Below are 17,592 nucleotides of genomic sequence, written 5' to 3'. Positions count from 1 at the left end.
TCGGATTCGTTAACCACTGCGCCACGACGGGAACTCCTAATAGGCTGTTTTAAAAGAGCAGTTTTAGGTTCACAGTAAAATTGTCAAAGTACAGAGAGTTCCCATAGACTCCCTGCCCTCACATATGCACAACATCCCCCACTGTCAAAATCTTTTGCCACAGTAATGCATTTGTTATTTTCTATGAGCCTACATTGATACATCATTATTACCCAAAGCCCATAGTATTCTTAATTAAAAAAATTTTTTTACGGCCACAGGTGCCCAGGCTAGGGGTCAAATTGGAGCTGCACCTGCTTGCCTATGCCACAGTAATGCCAGCCGTGTTTGCGACCTACACTGCAGCTCATGGCAACATTGGCTCCTTAACCCACTGAGCGGGGCCAGGGATTGAACCCACATCCTCATGGATGCTGGTTGGATTCGTTTCCACTGAGCCGCAATGGGAACTCCCCAAAGCCCATGGTTTACATTAGGGTTTATTCTTTGGTTGTATATTCTATAGGTTTTGACAGATGACATGTATCTACCATCTTTAGCATCATGAAGAAGAGTTTCACTGACTTTAAAATTCTTTGTGCTCTGCCTTGACATTATTTTTGTTTGTTTGTTTTTAGCCTTGATATTATTTTTATTTTAGCCATTCTAATAGAGTGTGTAGTGGTATCTAGTAGATTTTATTTGAATTTTTCTTTAATGGCTAATGATGTTGAACTTTGTTATTTTGTGTGGTTGTTTGATTTCTTTTTGTAGAAATGTCTGTTCATTTCTTTTGCCCATTTTCAAATTGGATTTTTTTTTACTATTCAGTTTCGAGAATTCTTCATATATTCTAGATATAGTCCTTTCCCAGATATGTGGTTTGCACATATTTTTCTAAGTCTACATCTTTCATCCTCTCAATGGGGTCTTTTGCAGAGAAAAATTTGAAAAATTTGGTGCGATCCAGTTCATCAGCTTTTCCTTTTATTGATCTTGGTTTCGATATCAAGTTTAAGAATCCTAAAGACTCTCTCCTGTATTTTTCTAAATGCTTTATAGTTTTGTTTTACATTTAAGTTTATGTGTAATCTCATTTTGAGTTAATTTTTTTTTTTTTTTTTTTTGCTTTTTAGGGCCGTACTTGCAGTAGTATATGGAGGTTCCCAAGCTAGGAGTCTAATTGGAGCTACAGCTGCCAGCCTACGCCACAGTTACAGCAATGCCAGATCCGACCCATGTCTGGACCTACACTACAGCTCATGGCAACGCCAGATCCTTAACCCACTGAGTGAGGCCAGGGATTGATACCCGCAACTTCATGGTTCCTAGTTGGATTCGTTTCCACTGCACCACAACAGGAACTCCTTATTTTGAGTTAATTTTTTCATGAATGTGTGAGATTTAGGTTAAGGTTTTTTTTTGGGGGGGGGGCCTATGGATGCCTAGTTGCTCCTCCACTATTTGTTGAAAAGAAGATCTTTCCACCATTGATTTTTTTTTTTTTGTCAAAATCAGTTGGATATATTTGTGTGGGTTTATTTCACAGTTCTGTATTCTGTTACATTGATCTATGTGTATATCCCTCTGTTAGTACCACCTATCTTGATTACTATGTATATTGTAGGCCTTCATATAAGATTGAGTTCTCTCCCTTTATTCTTAATTTTCAAGATATTTTAGCTATTCTAGGGATTGTGCCTTTCCATACAAATTTAGTGGATTCACAGTGTTGTACATTCATCACAAGTATCTAGTTTTAGAACATTTTCATCATCCCCAAATAAAATCCCATACCCATTATGTGGGCACATCCCATTCCCCCCTCCCCTAAAGCCCTGAAACTATTTTTTATTTTTTTAAATTTATTTTTCTCAGTATTTTTTTAATTGATATTTCCCCAATACATTTTTTTTCTACTGTACTGCATGGTGACCCAGTTACCACATATATGTACACTTTCTTTTCTCAAATTATCATGCTCCATCATAAGTGATTAGAGATAGTTCTCAGTGCTACACAGCAGGATCTCATTGCTAATCCATTCCAAAGGCAATAGTTTGCATCTGTTAACCCCAAGCCCTCAATCCACCCCACTCCCTTCCCCTTGGCAGCCACAAGTCTATTCTCCAAAATCCATGATTTTCTTTTCTGTAGAAAGGTTCATTTGTGCTGTATATTAGATTCCAGATAGAAGTGATATCATACAGTGGTTGTCTTTCTTTTCCAGACTTACTTCACTTTGTGTGAGAGTCTCTATTTCCATCCATGTTGCTGCAAATGGCATTATTTCATTCTTTTTTGTGGCTGAGTAGTATTCCATTGTGTATATATACCACATCTTCCTAACCCAACCGTCTGTCGATGGACATTTGGGTTGTTTCCATGTCTTGGCTATTGTGAATAGTGTTGTAATGAACATGCGGGTGCATGTGTCTTTTTTAAGGAAAGTTTTGTCTGGATATATGCCCAAGAGTGGGATTGCAGGGTCATATGGTAGTTCTATGTATAGATTTCTAAGGTACCTCCGTATTGTTCTCCATAGTGGTTTTACCAGCTTCCATTCCCACCAACAGTGCAGGAGGGTTCTCTTTTTTCCACAACCCCTCCAGCACTTGTTATTTGTGGACTTATTCATCATGGCCATTCTGACTGGTGTGAGGTGGTATCTCATGGTAGTTTTGATTTGCATTTCTCTAATAATCAAGCCCTGAAACTGTTAATTTACTTTTTGTCTCTATGAATTTTCCTATTCTGGATATTTCATGTGAATAGGATCATACAATATATGGCTTTATTTATTTATTTTTCCACTGCACAGCATGGGGACCAAGTTACACATACATGAATACATAATTTTTCCTCCTATTGTCATGTTGCGATGTAAGTAGCTAGACATAGCTCTCGGTGCTACACAGCAAGATCTCATTGTAAATCCATTCCAAGAGCAATAGTTTGCATCCGTTAACCACAAGCTCCCAATCCTTCCCACTCCCTCCCTCTCCCTCCGGCAGCCACAAGTCTATTCTCCAAGTCCATGATTTTCTTTTCTGTGGAAAGGTTCATTTGTGCTGTATATGGCCTTTTTGTCAGGTTTAGTTTGCTCTGTGTAATGTTTCTGAGGTTCATCCATGTTATAACATATATCATACTCCATTCCTTTTAGTGGCTGAATAACATTCCATTGCATGTTTATAGCACATTTTATTTATCCATTAATATATTGGTGGACATTTGGGTTGTTTGCACCTTTTGACTATTGTGAATATTGCTGCTATGAATATTCTTGTACAAGTTCTTGTTTGAACACTTGTTTTCATTTTTCTTATGCATGTACTTAGAAGTGGAACCACTGGGTCATGTAGTAATTCTATGTTTAACCATTTGAGGAACTACCATACTGTATTCCACAGCACCTGCACCATTTTGTATTCCTACTAGCAATGTGTGAGTGTTCTTATTTCTACATATCCCTGCCAACATTTGCTTTTTTTCATTTTTAAAAAATAAAACCCAATATAGTGAGTATGAAGTGGCATCTCCTTGTAGTTTTAATTTGAATTTCTCTGATGATTAGTGGTGTTGAACACTTTAAAATATACTTGTTGGCTGTATGTATAGCTTCTTTGGGGAAATACCACTTCAAGTCCTTTGCCCATTTTTAAATTGAGTTATTTGTCTTTTTCTTGCTTAATTGTAAGAGTTGTATATATTTTAGGTACTAGACCTTTATCAGATATATGGTTTATAAATATTTCCATCCATTCTTTGAGTTGTCTTTTCACTCTCTTGATGGTGTTCTTTGAAGCAGAAAAGGTTTTAATTTAATGAAATTCAGTTTATCAATTTTTTTCTTTTGTTACTTGTGTTTTTGGAGTAATATCTAAGAAACCATTTCCAAACTCAAGATTATGAAGATTATCACTATGTTTTCTTCTAAGAGTTTTAGCTTTGACACTTAGATATTTGATCCATTTTGAGTTAATTTTTGCATGTGGCATGAGGTAAAGGTCCAACTTCATTCTTTCGCATGTGGATATTTAGTTTTCCCAGCACCATTTGTTTTTATTTATTTTCGTTTGTTTGTTTTTAATTTTTGCTTTTTAGGGCCTTATGTGCAGCATATGAAAATTTCTGGGCTAGGGATCGAATCAGAGCTGCAGCTGCCAGCCTGCACTACAGCCACAGCAACTCAGGATCCGAGCCGCATCTGCAACCTACACCACAGCTCATGGCAACACCAGATCCTGAACCCACTGAGCAAGGCCAGGGAGCAAACCTGCATCCTCATGGATAAGAGTCGGATTTATTACCACTGCGCCACAATGGGAACTTCAGCCAGCACCATTTGTTAAAGAGACTTTTCTTTCCTCATGGAGTAGTCTTGACACCTTATTGAAAATAAGTTGACCATTGATGGATGGCTTTATTTCTGCACTCTCATTTTTTTTTTTTTTTTTTCCTATTTCTTTGGGCCACTTCTGCGGCATATGGAGGTTCCCAGGCTAGGGGTCGAATCGGAGCTGTAGCCACCAGCCTACGCCAGAGCCACAGCAACGCAGGATCCGAGCTGCGTCTGCAACCTACACCACAGCTCAGGCAACGCCAGATTGTTAACCCACTGAGCAAGGGCAGGGACTGAACCTGCAACCTCATGGTTCCTAGTCGGATTCGTTAACCACTGTGCCACGACGGGAACTCCTGCACTCTCATTACTATTCCATTGATGTGAATGTCTGTCTTTATGATGGTACCATTCTGATTCCTATTTTGATTACTATGTTACTGTAGCTTTATAAAGTTAGGAAATTGGGAAGTATGAGTCCTCCAACTTTTCCTTTCATGATTGTTTTGGCTATTCAGGGTCTGTTGAAATTTCATATGAATTTTGGGGTGGGTTTATCCATTTCTGCAAAAAAGGCCATTGGGATTTCAATAGGGATTACATTGAATATGTAGACATATTTGAAAAAGTTACCATTCTAACAATATTAAGTCTTCCAACCCATGAACACAGGAATTTCTCCATTTTTTTAGGTCTTCTTTAATTTCTTTCTCCAATGTTTTGTCATTTTCAATGTACAAGTCTTATCTTTCTTTTGTTAAATTTATACCTAAGTATTTTATTCTTTTTGATGCTATTATAAAAGAAATTGTCTTCTTGGTTTCCTTTTCCATTATTTAATCTTATTTTGTATCATACAGTTTTGCTGAATCTCTTTATTAACTCTAGTATTTTTTTGTGAATTCCTAACAGTTTTCTGTATATATGATCACGTCATCTGGGAATAGATAATTTTGTTCCTTTCCAACTTGGATGTATTTTATTTCCTTTTCCAGTCTAATCACCTTGGCTAGGAACTTTTCAGGGCAGTGTTGAATAGAAATGATGAAAGCTGTCATCTTGGGCATGAAGAGCTTTCACTCTTTCAACTTTGAGTTATGATGCTAGCTGTTTTTTTCCCCCATAAGTTAACTCTCATTTGGTGAGGAAGTTCCATTCTATCCATTTTGTGTGTGTGTGTGTAAAAATCATGAAACAGTATTGGATTTTATCAAATGTTTTTTTCTGTATCAGGGTGAGATTAGGTGATTTTCCTCCCTTTATTCTGTTAATATGATGTCTTACATTGATTAACTTTCATATTGAACTACGCTTGCTTTCCTGGGATAAATTTCATTCCATCACAGTGTATAACTCTTTTAATATGCTGCTGGATTTGGTATTCTACTATTTTGAGAATTTTTACTTCTATATTCCTAAAAGATATTTGTCTATAATTTTCTTGTAATATCTTTGTCTTGTTTGGTATCAAGATAAAGCCAGCCTCGTGGAATAAGTTATGTTCACTATTTTATTTCTCTTAAGAGTTTGAGAAAAATTGGTACTGGTCATCTTTAAAAATTTGATGGAATTTACCAGTAAATTCATCTAATCCTGGCATTTGTTAGCTAATTTCATCTCTTTACTTGTTATAGGTTTATTTGGGTTTTATGCTTCTTAAGTTAGTTTTTCTAGTTTGTGTAGTTCTAGGAATTTGTACATTTCATCATGGTTACCTAATTTTTTTTGCATACAACAGTTCATTGTGTAATCCTTCTTATTTCTGAACTCAGTAACAATGTCCTAATTTTACTTCTGATTTTAGTAATTGAGTGTTCTCTCTTCTTTCCATAGCTGAAGTTTGTCAGTTTTGTTGATTTTTAAAAATAATTAACTTTAGATTTTACTGTTTCTTTCAGTTGTTTTTCTAATTTTCTGTCTTATTTCTATTCTTATCTTTACTGTTTCCTAACTTTTGCTACTTCTGGGTTTCATTTGTTCTACTCATTCTAACTTATTAAGATGTGCAGTTAGATCACCAGTTTGAGATTGTTCTTTTTTCATTTTTAAAAGTTCTATTGAAGTTTAGTTGATTTACAATTGTGATCATTTCTGCCATACAACAAAGTGATTCAGCTATACATGTACACACATCCATTCTCTTTCAGATTCTTTTCTCACATAGATTATCACAGAATATTGGGCAGACTTGTTCATGCTACACAGCAAGGCCTAATTGGCAATCATTCCATATACCTCAGTGTGCTTATGCCAGTCTCAAACCCCTAGTCCATTCCTCCCCTTACACCTGTCCCCCTTGGCGACCATAAGTCTTTGAAAGTCTGTGAATCTGTTTCTGTTCTTCAGACAAGTTCATCTGTATCCTTTTTAAAGATTCCATGTGTAAGCAATATTGTATAATGTTTTTCTTTCACTGTCTAACTTCACCTAGTATGATAACCTGTAGGTCCATCCATGTTGCTGCAAGTAGTGTTCTTTTTTAATGTAGGCATTGACTATAAGTTTCCCTCTGAGCACTGCTTTGGCTACATCTCATACATTTTGTTATACTGTATTTTCATTTCCATTCATCTCAAAGTATTTCCAAATTACCCTTGTAAATTTTTTCTTTGACCTATAGGTTGTTTAACCCTATATTATATTTTTAATAGTTGTAGTAATATCCTCTGTTTCATTCCTGAAATTGGTAACTTATGTCTTTTCTGTATTTATCTTTCTCAATCTCGCATAGAGGTTTAGCAATCTTACTGATTTTTTAAAATAAAGTGTCTTTCTGTTTTATTGATATTCTCTTGTTTTTCTGTTTTAAATTTCATTTATTTCTGTTCCTAATGTAATTATTTCCTTCCTTCTGCTTGCTTTGGTTTTACCTTCTTCTTCTTTTTTTTTTGTAGTTTCTTGAGTTACTTATTTAGATTATTGATTTGAGAACTTTTCCCCCTGATGTTTATCAGTATAAATGTCCTTCTCAGTACTACCTTAGCTGTGTCCCACATATTTTGATAAGTTGCATTTTTATACAGAAAAAAATTAAAGATACCTATTATATCATGGCTAATAGCCCCTAGTTTCCTCGCCTAAGGAACTCTCCTTTATAACTCTCTTAAATCATGGTATTGAGAACATAGAATTTTGGGTTAGCCTGGCCATTGAATAACAGAACAGGAATGTCTGTTCATTCCTTTGTGTGTTTATTAATTTGTTAATTCAGTTATTTGACATTTACTGAATTCTTATGCCAGGTATTGTACTGGTTAGGAATATAGAGATGACTAAGACAGATGTAGTTCCTTTCCTCATGGTTCTTTCTGGCAGAGAAGAGAAATACTTTAACAGATAATTTCAAGGGTGACCACTCTCTCCTTTATTATAGAAAGTCTACTACCATTCACACAGAGCTAGGTTTTTGTTTTTTTTTTTTCCTAACCAGTTCTGTTGTTTTCTACCCTATTTTCAAAATCCCTACTTGTCTTTAAGCTAGAATAATCTAAAACTCATAAGTACTCTGCAGGTCATACCAGTTCCTTAAAGGTGACTTCTTTCTGGTTTGTTACAATTGTGGTTAAATATTTTGGATATTGTGCCTGGCCCAACTATGACTGCAAATATCTCTGTCACTTTTCATCAGCCATCCTTTTAAACTACCATCTGAGCCTATAAATAAAATAGCACTTTAGATTTCAGGAGAGTGATCAATTTTTTAAGAGTTCTCCTATCAGTTAAATCTTTTGATCCTTACCAAAATGCTAGGCAGTTACAAACCCCAGTTGACAGATGAAGAAATTGAGATTCAGAGGGCCTAAGTGACTTGCCAGTTGGGAAAAATTAAAAAATGTATACAAGTTTCCAGACTCCTACCTAAGGCCTTTACTCTTGCCTCAATCTCACTGCCTCTTCATAGCTGACCATTAAATATGTTTTAAAGAGGGCAAAGTCCAATTGTATAATAGATCTGCCTGGCTGAAACATAATTATTAGTGGTAATGGTTGGGTATTACCTGGCATGCATGTGTTAGGTTTACAGTAAAGAATGCCTACTTTTTATTAACTGTCCTCTTAGATATATTAGTGACTGTCATACCTGAATTATAACAAAGAAGCACTAGAGAAAATTCAATGTGGGCGGCAAAATTCTTTGAAGAATAACTAGTTATAATTGGGGAGTCTGAACACATTTCAGAGTTGCACGTTTAATATGCAGTATGGTTAATTGCACTGTAATTACAGTATTTTAGAATGCCATGCTAAGTGTTTAATCCTTTTCAGGTTTGCCCTCCAATCAGTGGTCTGCCTTCATTTTTCAGACTGATGAAGTCTGCCTCAGAGAAGGGGGTACGTAACAAGATTGTGCTGATGTGTGTAATCAACTGGGAAAGTTGTAAAATGAATCTTTCCTATCTAGAATTTATATTTAATCATAGTTATGTTCTCTTTATGAATGAGTGTTGATTAGTTAGTTGTAAGAATCTGAAAACAATAAGAGCTTTTATTTACCCAGATAAGTTATGCTAGAGTCATTATTTGGGTCTGATTGAGTTGATGGGGATATTTACATTACCTCAGCACATAGATCCACTTAATCTTATTCATAATGTTAATTATATACACCAGGAGTTACTGTCAGGCACTTATTTATGGTGTTTACTATTAGGGTTTATTTTAGTGCTCCCATGTGATTGTATGGTTCCCCCTCCTTCCACTGGACTCTGCCCCTTTTATAGTTGCAAAAGGCATTTCCAGTCAATACAAACCTCATCTTCAGTAGTTTGTTCACACTGATTTGATGACATCTACTTCAAGGACACTCAGTTCTGTTTCAGAGAGTTGGTTAAGACAATACCATTTAGCTGACTTTCAGTGGTTTTTAAACCTTCATGATTTGCATATTTTTTTTCAATGTCTGCATTTTCTTTCTCTGCATAGCCCCTGAAAACTGCAATTCATCTTTTAAGGTCTGCCTTGAAATTCCGTTCTTCAAGGAAGCATACTCTAATTCTACCAAAGAGAGTGAATCATTGCTTCCTTTATCTCATTTACTATATCTGAACATTAATACACTCATAGCCCCATCATACTATACTGTTTTCCTCCCACTATTCAAAAGGAGAGCATTCCTATGAAACCTTTCCTAAGCTGAGATGCTGTAAAGTGAGAAGCAGTTACCTTAGGACCCATCTTGCTAATGGATGCACAAAATAAATCAAAACAAAGCACCGATATTCACAGACAGAGTTCAAAGCTATGGCAGTTTGATGCTGAGATGTTGATTGCAGTTCCCAGGGAAGGAGCTTGGGGGTGCCACTCTTGCAGCTCCTTGAAGCTTGCTGTACAACAAACACCGAATACTATTTTCACTTTCTGCCTCTTTTTGTGAAAGTGAAAACAAGTACTAAAGTACTCTGTTAAAGTGAAGTGGTGTAATGCAAACTTTCGAAAAGCAGAGGAGACCTGTATTGCAACTATCTTTTGGTATCTTTGCTTTAATTAACAGACTGATTTGTTTGAGGGTAAGGGCCAAGTGGTATTCGTTTCTCTCATCACCCAAGTCTAACAGTGCCTGGTACATGGCAGGTGTTTAATAATTTCTCAATGTTAAATGATGTAAATTATTTTTGTAGTCTTTTTTCATATCTAAAGACAATTTTTAGAACAGTTTTAGGTTCACCACAAGGAAGGGAGATACAGAGATTTCTCATGTATACTCTGTCCCAATGAATGCATAGTCTCCTCCATTAACAACATCTCACATCAAAGAGGAATATTTCTTACAACTGATGAATGTACATTGACACATTGTTATCACCCAAAGTTCATAGTTTACAGTACAGTTCAGTCTTTTCTTTTTTCTTCTTTCTTTCTTTTTTTTTTTTTTTTTTTTTTTGTCCTTTTAGGGCTGTACCTGCGACATAAGGAAGTTCCCAGGCTAGGGGTCAAATCGGAGCTGAGCCACTGGCCTACACCACTGCCACAGCAATGCCAGATCCAAGCTGTGTCTACAACCTACACCACAGCTCATGGCAACACCAGATCCTTAATCCACTGAGCTAGGCCAGGGATCAAACCTGCATCCTCATGGATACTAGTCAGATTTGTCTCCACTGAGCCATGACAGGAACTCCACAGTTCAGTCTTTATGTTGTACATTAATATGGGTTTAGACAAATGTTTAATAACATGCATCCATTGTTATAGAACCATACATTACCATTCACTGTGCTAGACTTTTTTTTTTGGCCACCCCGTTGCATTTGGAGTTCTCAGGCCAGGGATCAGATTTGAGTTTCAGTTGTGACCTTAAGACATATCTGCGGCAATTGCAGATCTTTAACCCACTGTGCCAGCCTGGAAGTGAACCTGCATCCCAGCGCACTCAAGACACCACCAATCCTGTTGCACCGTAGTGGGAACTCCTGCCCTAGGTTTTTTAAGTTGACATATAATTTATATATATGTATATAATTTATTAGTTTTAATTGTACAACATAATGATTTAATATTTGCATATATTGCAAAATTATCAACACAATAAGTGGTTAACATCTATTACCATAATTACAAAATTTTATTTTTAAAAAATAATATTTGAGATATAATTTACTCATATACCCACTCTTTTAAAGTACACAATTAAGTGGTCTTTAAATATATTAAAAAAAGTTGTGCGGATGTTGTCAATTTCAGAGCACTTTTATCCCCACAAAAAGAAACCACACGCCCATTCTTCTTCCATCCACTAGCCCTTGGCAGCCACTAAACTAATTTTTCTCTCTGTGATTTACCATTACTAGACATTTTGTATAAATGGAATCATATAATATGTGTTTTCTTAGCATAGTGTTTTCATTTGTGTCTAGTTTGTTCATAAGCCTAGCCAAAGCATTCTTCACTTCTGTTAATACTTTTTTATTTCCAGCATTTCTTTTTGAATCTTTCTTAGAATTTCTGTCTCTTTGCTTGCAGTGCATATCTGTTCCACTTTTTTTTTTAGATATCTTAGCATATTACTCATAGTTATTTAATTTAATTTTACTTTTGCTTTTCAGGATCATACCTGTGGCATATGGAAGTTCCCAGGATGGGGTCAAATCAGAGCTGTAGCTGCCGGCCTATGCCACAGCCACAGCAATTGGGGATCCAAGCCATGTCTGCAACCTACACCACAGCTCATGGCAATGCTGGATCCTTAACCCACTGAACTAGGCGAGGAATTGAACCCGCATCCTCAGGGTTACTATCGCTTTGTAACCTGCTGAGCCACAAGGGGAACTCCCCATAGTTATTTTAAATTCCTGGTCTGAAATTTCTCAAACTTTGTCATATCTGAGTCCAGTTCTGATGATTACTCTGTCTCTTTAAACTGTTTTTTTTTTTCTTTCACTATATCTTGTAATTTTTTTGTTTAAACCTGCACATGATGTATTGGGTAAATTGTGAGGCTTTATGTTTATCTGGCTGGGAATTAGGCTGTGTTTACTGTTTGTTGATATGATTTCAGCCCTATTAAATTTGTTAAAACTTGTTTTGTGGCTAAAAATATGATGTATATGTCAGAAGAGTGTGTATTCTGCTGGAATCTTCTGGTACATGTGTCTTGGTCCATTTGCTCTAAAGTGTTGTTCAAGTCCAATGTTTCCTTATTGATTTTCTCTTTGGATGATCTATTGTTGAAAGTGGGGTATTGAAGTCCCCTACTATTATTGTATTGCTATTTATTTCTCCCTTCAGATCTGTTAGTATTTGCTTTATATATTTAAGTGCTTTGATGTTAGGTGCATATATATTTATAATTGTTATGTCCTTTTGATGAATTTATCCCTTTAGCATTATATAATGACCTTTTTTTTGCCTCTTGTTACATTTTTTGACTTAAAGTCTATTTTGTCTTATATGACTATACCTACCCTTGCCCTCTTTTGATTTCATTTGCATGGAATATCTTTTTCCATTCCTTTACTTTTGTCCTATGTGTAAAGCTGAAGTGCATCTCTTGTAGGCAGCATATATTTGGTTTTTTTTTTTTTTTTTTTGTATCCATTCAGCCTCAGTATGTCTTTTGATTGTAGAATTTACTCCATTTAAATTTAAAATAATCATTGAAAAGTAGTAATTTACTACTGCCACTTTCTTATTGTTTTCTGTTTTGTAGTTTTTTTGTTTCTTTGTTCCTCTCTTACTGTCTTCCTTTGTGCTTTGATGAATTTTTGTAGTGGTATGTTTTGATTCTTTCCATTTTATCTTTTGTGTATCAACTGAATTAATTTGTTTTATAGCTTTTTATGAAGCTTACACAAAACATTTTATTGTTGCATTTAAGCTGGTAACTTAATGTTGACCTAATACAAAAAACTCTACGTTTTCATCTCCTCCAATTTTAATGTGTTTTGTTTTGTTTTGTTTTGTTTTGTTTTGCAGGGGGTTGTTTTCTCCTTTTTATGGCCATACTTGTGGCATATAGAAGTTCCTGGGCCAAGAGATGATTCAGAACTGCAGTGCAGACCTCTTCCACTGCCACAGTAATATCAGATCTGAGCTACATTTGTGACTTACACTTCAGGTTATGGCAATGCTGGATCCTTAATCCACTGAGTGAGATCAGGGATTAAATCTGCATCCTCAGAGAGACAGCATCAAGTTCTTAACCTGCTGAGCCACAACTAGAACTACCAATTTTAATAATTTTGAGCGTTCCCATCATGGCTTAGTGGTTAACGGATCCGACTAGGAACCATGAAGTTGAGGGTTCGATCCCTGGCCTTGCTCAGTGGGTTAAGGATCCGGCGTTGCTGTGAACTGTGGTGTAGGTTGCAGACGTGGCTTGGATCCCACGTTGCTGTGGCGTAGACCGGTGGCTACAGCTCCAATTAGACCCCTAGCCTGGGAACCTCCATGTGCTGCAGGGGCAGCCCTAGAAAAGAAAAAATAACAGTAATAATTTTGATGTCACTCACAATTTACATCTCTTTATATTGTATATCCACTAAGAAATTATTGTAGCCATTTTTAATTCTTTTGTATTTTAATCTTTATACTAGAGTTAAAGGTAATGTAATATACTTCATTAGAATGTTTGCTATATATTTCTCTTTTACAATGAATTTCATACTTTTGTATAATTTCATTTTACTGATTAGAATTCTTTCATTTCATTTGAAGATCTGTCTTTAGCATTTCTTGGTGATAAACTATGTCAACTTTCGTTTGTCTGGGAAAGTCTTTGTGTTCATTTTAGAGGGACAGCTTTGCTGGGTAAAGTATCATTGGTTGGCAATTTCTTTCTTTCAATACTTTGAGTGTATCATTGCACTCTTTCCTGGCCTTCAAGATTTCTGCTGAGAGGTCTGATGGTATGCTTATGGGAGTTCTTTTGTCTATGACATTTCACTTTTTTCTTGATGCTTTCAAAATTCTCTCTTTGTCTTCGATATTTGAAAGTTTTATTATAATGTGCCTCAGTGAAGTCCTTTTTGGGTTGAACCTCTTTGGGGACTTTTGAGCTTCATGTATCTGGATGTCTAGATCTCTCCCCATATTTGCTAAGTTTTTAGCCATTTTTAAAATTAACATATATTTGACATATAATATTGTATAAATATAAGGTATACAGCATGTTAATTTGCTTCATTTATATATTGTAATATAATTACCCGTTTAGCAATAATTTTCATCTCTATCACATTATATAATTTTGTTTTTGGCAGTTGGAATAATTAAGTTTGGCCTACAGTTGGGTCCATGGTTGGCAGGTGTGATTCCTGTTGGATCCTCAGGTGGACAGAACTGTCTCTGGGACCATGCTTAGTCTCTTAGCAACTTTGATGATTACAATAAAATATTGTCTATATTCACTATATTGTGCATTAGATGAATAGGACTTCTTTACTACCCGTTGTAAGTTTGTACCCTTATACAACGTCCATCCCATCCTCCTACCATCATTCGCCAGTAACCACCATTTTACTCTCTGTTGTTATGTACTGGTCAGCCAGTATTTCTATAATTAAGCTTTCTTCCCCTTTCTCTCTATTTTCTCCTGGAATTCCCATATTAATTCTCGTGATCATTCCCCATAAATCCTATAGGCTTTCTTCATTCCTCTTTATCCTCTTTTCTTTTTTCTACTCTTATTGATTTCAAATGGTATATCATAGATTCTCTTTTCTGCTTGATCAAGTCTCTATTTTGATGCTCTCTACTACCTTTGAAAATTTCCTTCATTGTATTTTTCAGCTCCAGAATTTCTGTTTGTTTTTTACGATTTCTGATTCTTTGTTAAACTTCTTTTGTTCATGCTTTGTTTTCATGAATTTGTTGAGTTACTTATTTATGTTCTCTTATAGCTCACTGAGCTGCCTTAAGATTTATTTTGAATTCATTGTCAAGAAATTTGTAGATGTCTATTTCTTTAGGGTCAGTTAAGAGCTCTATTAATTTCCTTGGATGGTGTCATATTTGCCTGATTGATTCTTTGTGGTCTCTGTAGCTTTGTGTTGATGTCTGAGCATTTGAAGAAGCAAACATTTCCTGTCTTTACAGATTAGTTTTGGCAGGTAAACACTTTCTTCTGGCACGTTCCCAGACTGATAGGACTGCCTCCAGAATCTCAGTCAGGTGGGATTGGAGCTGGGCCATGTGGCTGTTGCTGTGTTCTACAGTGGGGGCCATGGTTGGCAGGTGTGATTCCTGTTGGATCCTCAGGTGGACAGAAATGTCTCTGGGACCATGCTTAAGCAGGGCTGGAACCAGGTCATGGAGCTGCATCCAGGTCCACAGCTGATTCTACAGACAGCAGGACTGTTATCAGGGGCACAGACATATGTGGCTCCTACAGGATCTTTGAGTGGCTCCTTCTGGGTCTCTGGCTGGGCAGGACTGCCTCTAGAACATTGTAGCATGGAGCTGGAGCTGGATCAAAGGAATGCTTCAGGGACTGCAGTCAGGACCAAGGTCAGCAGGTGTGCCATAGGGCTTGGACAGGAATAACTTCTTTCAGATTGTAGAAGAGTGGAACTGGAATCAAATCTTAGAGCTGCTTCAGAGTTCACAGCAAGGACTGAGGTTGATAGACCTGCCAGGGGCATAGATTGGCCCTTCTGGGTCCCTGGTTGACTGAGAGCAGAAATGAAGTTTGGTCACAGGACCATCTCAGAATTTATGGTCATGAGTGAGGTTAGCAGGCTTGTAAAAGGGGGCTTACATGAGCTTGAGTTCTTGCCAGATCCTTGTGCAGGGAGGACTGAGTATGGATTTGGTGGTAGAGTGGAACTGAAGCCAGGTCACAGTGTTGCTTTAGAATTTGCCGTTGGCTTGCTAATGGAGGCATGAGTGGGCATAGCTCCTTTTGGGTTCCTGTACAGGCAGAACTAACTCTGGACCAGCAGTAAAGCAGAGCTACAGCCAGGGACACAGATGGGTGTGGCTTTTGTCAAGTCACTGTGTGGGCCAAACTGACTCTAGACAAGTGGTAGAATAGGCTAGGGCAGGGTCCCAGGACCACTTCAGAATCTGCAGTCGGATCTTTGGCTTTTACACCTGTTACTAGGAGTATGAATGGTTGTGCGTCTTCCTGGTTTCCTTGGAAGATGGGACTGGTTGCAGGATCCTGGCCAAGAAGGGCTAGAGCTAAGTCTATAGGGCCTTCTCTTGGTCTGCAGGTAGGACCACATTTGGGAAGCTTGCCATCTGGGTCAGGCCTACCTTTTCAAAGCAGCTATCCTTGATTTGGAATTCACTAGAATTTTGTAACTTCCTGCTTGGATTCAAAAGCTTCCATAGAGGCACTTTGTCTGTACATGGCTGCCAGATTATTGTTTGTGTAGGGGAGTGTGAATTGGGAAGCTTCTATTCTACCGTCTTATTTCATTACCAATAACTTTTTTCATTCAGTAGTCTGAGTATATTTGCCTAATTTGTTTGGCCTCCATAGTTTCTGGTGGGAAATCAGCCATTAATTTCATTGAAGATTCCTTGATATGATATGTTGCTTCTTTCTTGCTGCTTTCAAGATTTCCTTTGCGTATTGATAGTTTTATTATGATGTGTCTAGGTATGGATATCTGAGAGTTCTCTGGTGGCCTAGTGGTTAAGGATCTGGCATTGTTACTGCTGTGGCCCTAGTCACTGCTCTGGAATAGGTTCGATCCTGGTCTAGGAACTTCTGTGTGCTGTGGGTGCAGGCAAAAAAAAAAAAAAAAAAAAAAAATAGGTGTGGATATATGAGTTTATCCTATTAGGAATTTGTTGAGCTTTTTGGATGTCTAGATTAATGTTTCTCATAAAATTTGGAAAGTTTTCAGCCATTATTTTTTCAAATATTCTTCCTGCTCCCTTCTTTCCTCCTGTCTAGGACTCTCATTATGTATATGTTGCTACATCTGATGGTATCCCACATGTCTCAGAAACTGCTCATTTTCCTGCACTCTTTTATCTTGTTGACTTTAGACCAGAGAATCTCAATTGACCTATATTTAAGTCCTCTAACTTGATTCTTTCTTCTAATAGTCTGAATCTACTGTTGAGTGCTGCTAGTGAATTTTAAATTTCAGTTATTATACTTTTCATTTCCTGAATTTCTATTTGGTTATTTTAATAATTATATAATTTATATTCTGTATTTGGTGATGTGTACTTCCTGTACTTTTCTCTGGACGTAATTTCCTTTAGTTTTTGAGCATATTTTAAATAGCTGAGTAAGTCTTTATCTAGTTCAATATCTGCGTTTCCTCAGGGAAAATTTCTTTCTTTTTTTTTTTTAGGGCTGAACCTGCAGCATATGCAAGTTCCCAGACTAGGGGTCAAATCCATGCTGTAGCTGCCAGCCTACACCACAGGCATAGCAACATGGGATCTGAGCCACATCTATGACCTACACCACAGCTCATGGCAATGCTGGATCCTTAACCCACTGAGCGAGGCCAGGAATCAAACCCATGTCCTCATGAATCCTAATCGCTGAGCCATGATGGGAATTTGGGAAAATTTCTGATTTCTGCTTTTTTCCTCCTGTTTATGGGCCATACTTTTATGTTTCTTAACACTCGTAGTGTAATTTTATTTTTTAAATTTAGACATTTTAAATAACATAATTTGTTAGCTCCCTTTAAGGTTTATTACTGCTGCTGTTTTTAGTAGTTGTTATTGCTGATGTTTAATTCTGAATAGGCTGTATTCTTTCTTGTGTGTGATCGCTGAAGTCTTTGCTTGGTTAGTTTATTGGTGATCTAGTCTTGGATAGAGACTTACTTAAAAGTGAATTGAACCAGTAAGTCTTC

The 17,592-nt window shown here is 36.8% G+C and overlaps 1 long non-coding RNA gene across 3 annotated transcripts in view; it reads left to right on the top strand.

Annotated features, from left to right (window-relative positions):
- LOC146397086 (uncharacterized) overlaps positions 1–17,592 on the top strand; it is an 88,185-nt gene that overhangs the window by 62,488 nt on the left and 8,105 nt on the right. For 2 of the 3 annotated variants that reach the window (XR_014827064.1, XR_014827066.1), the window contains one exon: positions 8,591–8,656. The exons of the other annotated variant lie outside the window; for it this stretch is intronic. This is a non-coding gene — a long non-coding RNA (uncharacterized LOC146397086). The remainder of the gene's footprint in view (positions 1–8,590; positions 8,657–17,592) is intronic. 3 annotated transcript variants of the gene reach the window in all.

The sequence above is a fragment of the Sus scrofa genome, chromosome 14 (assembly GCF_054392235.1).
Source record: "Sus scrofa isolate SSC_HxYL_T2T_F1_AM1 chromosome 14, Sscrofa_HxYL_maternal_Yorkshire_Landrace_v2.0, whole genome shotgun sequence".
NCBI classification, from domain to species: domain Eukaryota; kingdom Metazoa; phylum Chordata; class Mammalia; order Artiodactyla; family Suidae; genus Sus; species Sus scrofa.
This window is presented reverse-complemented; position numbering and strand designations above follow the sequence as displayed.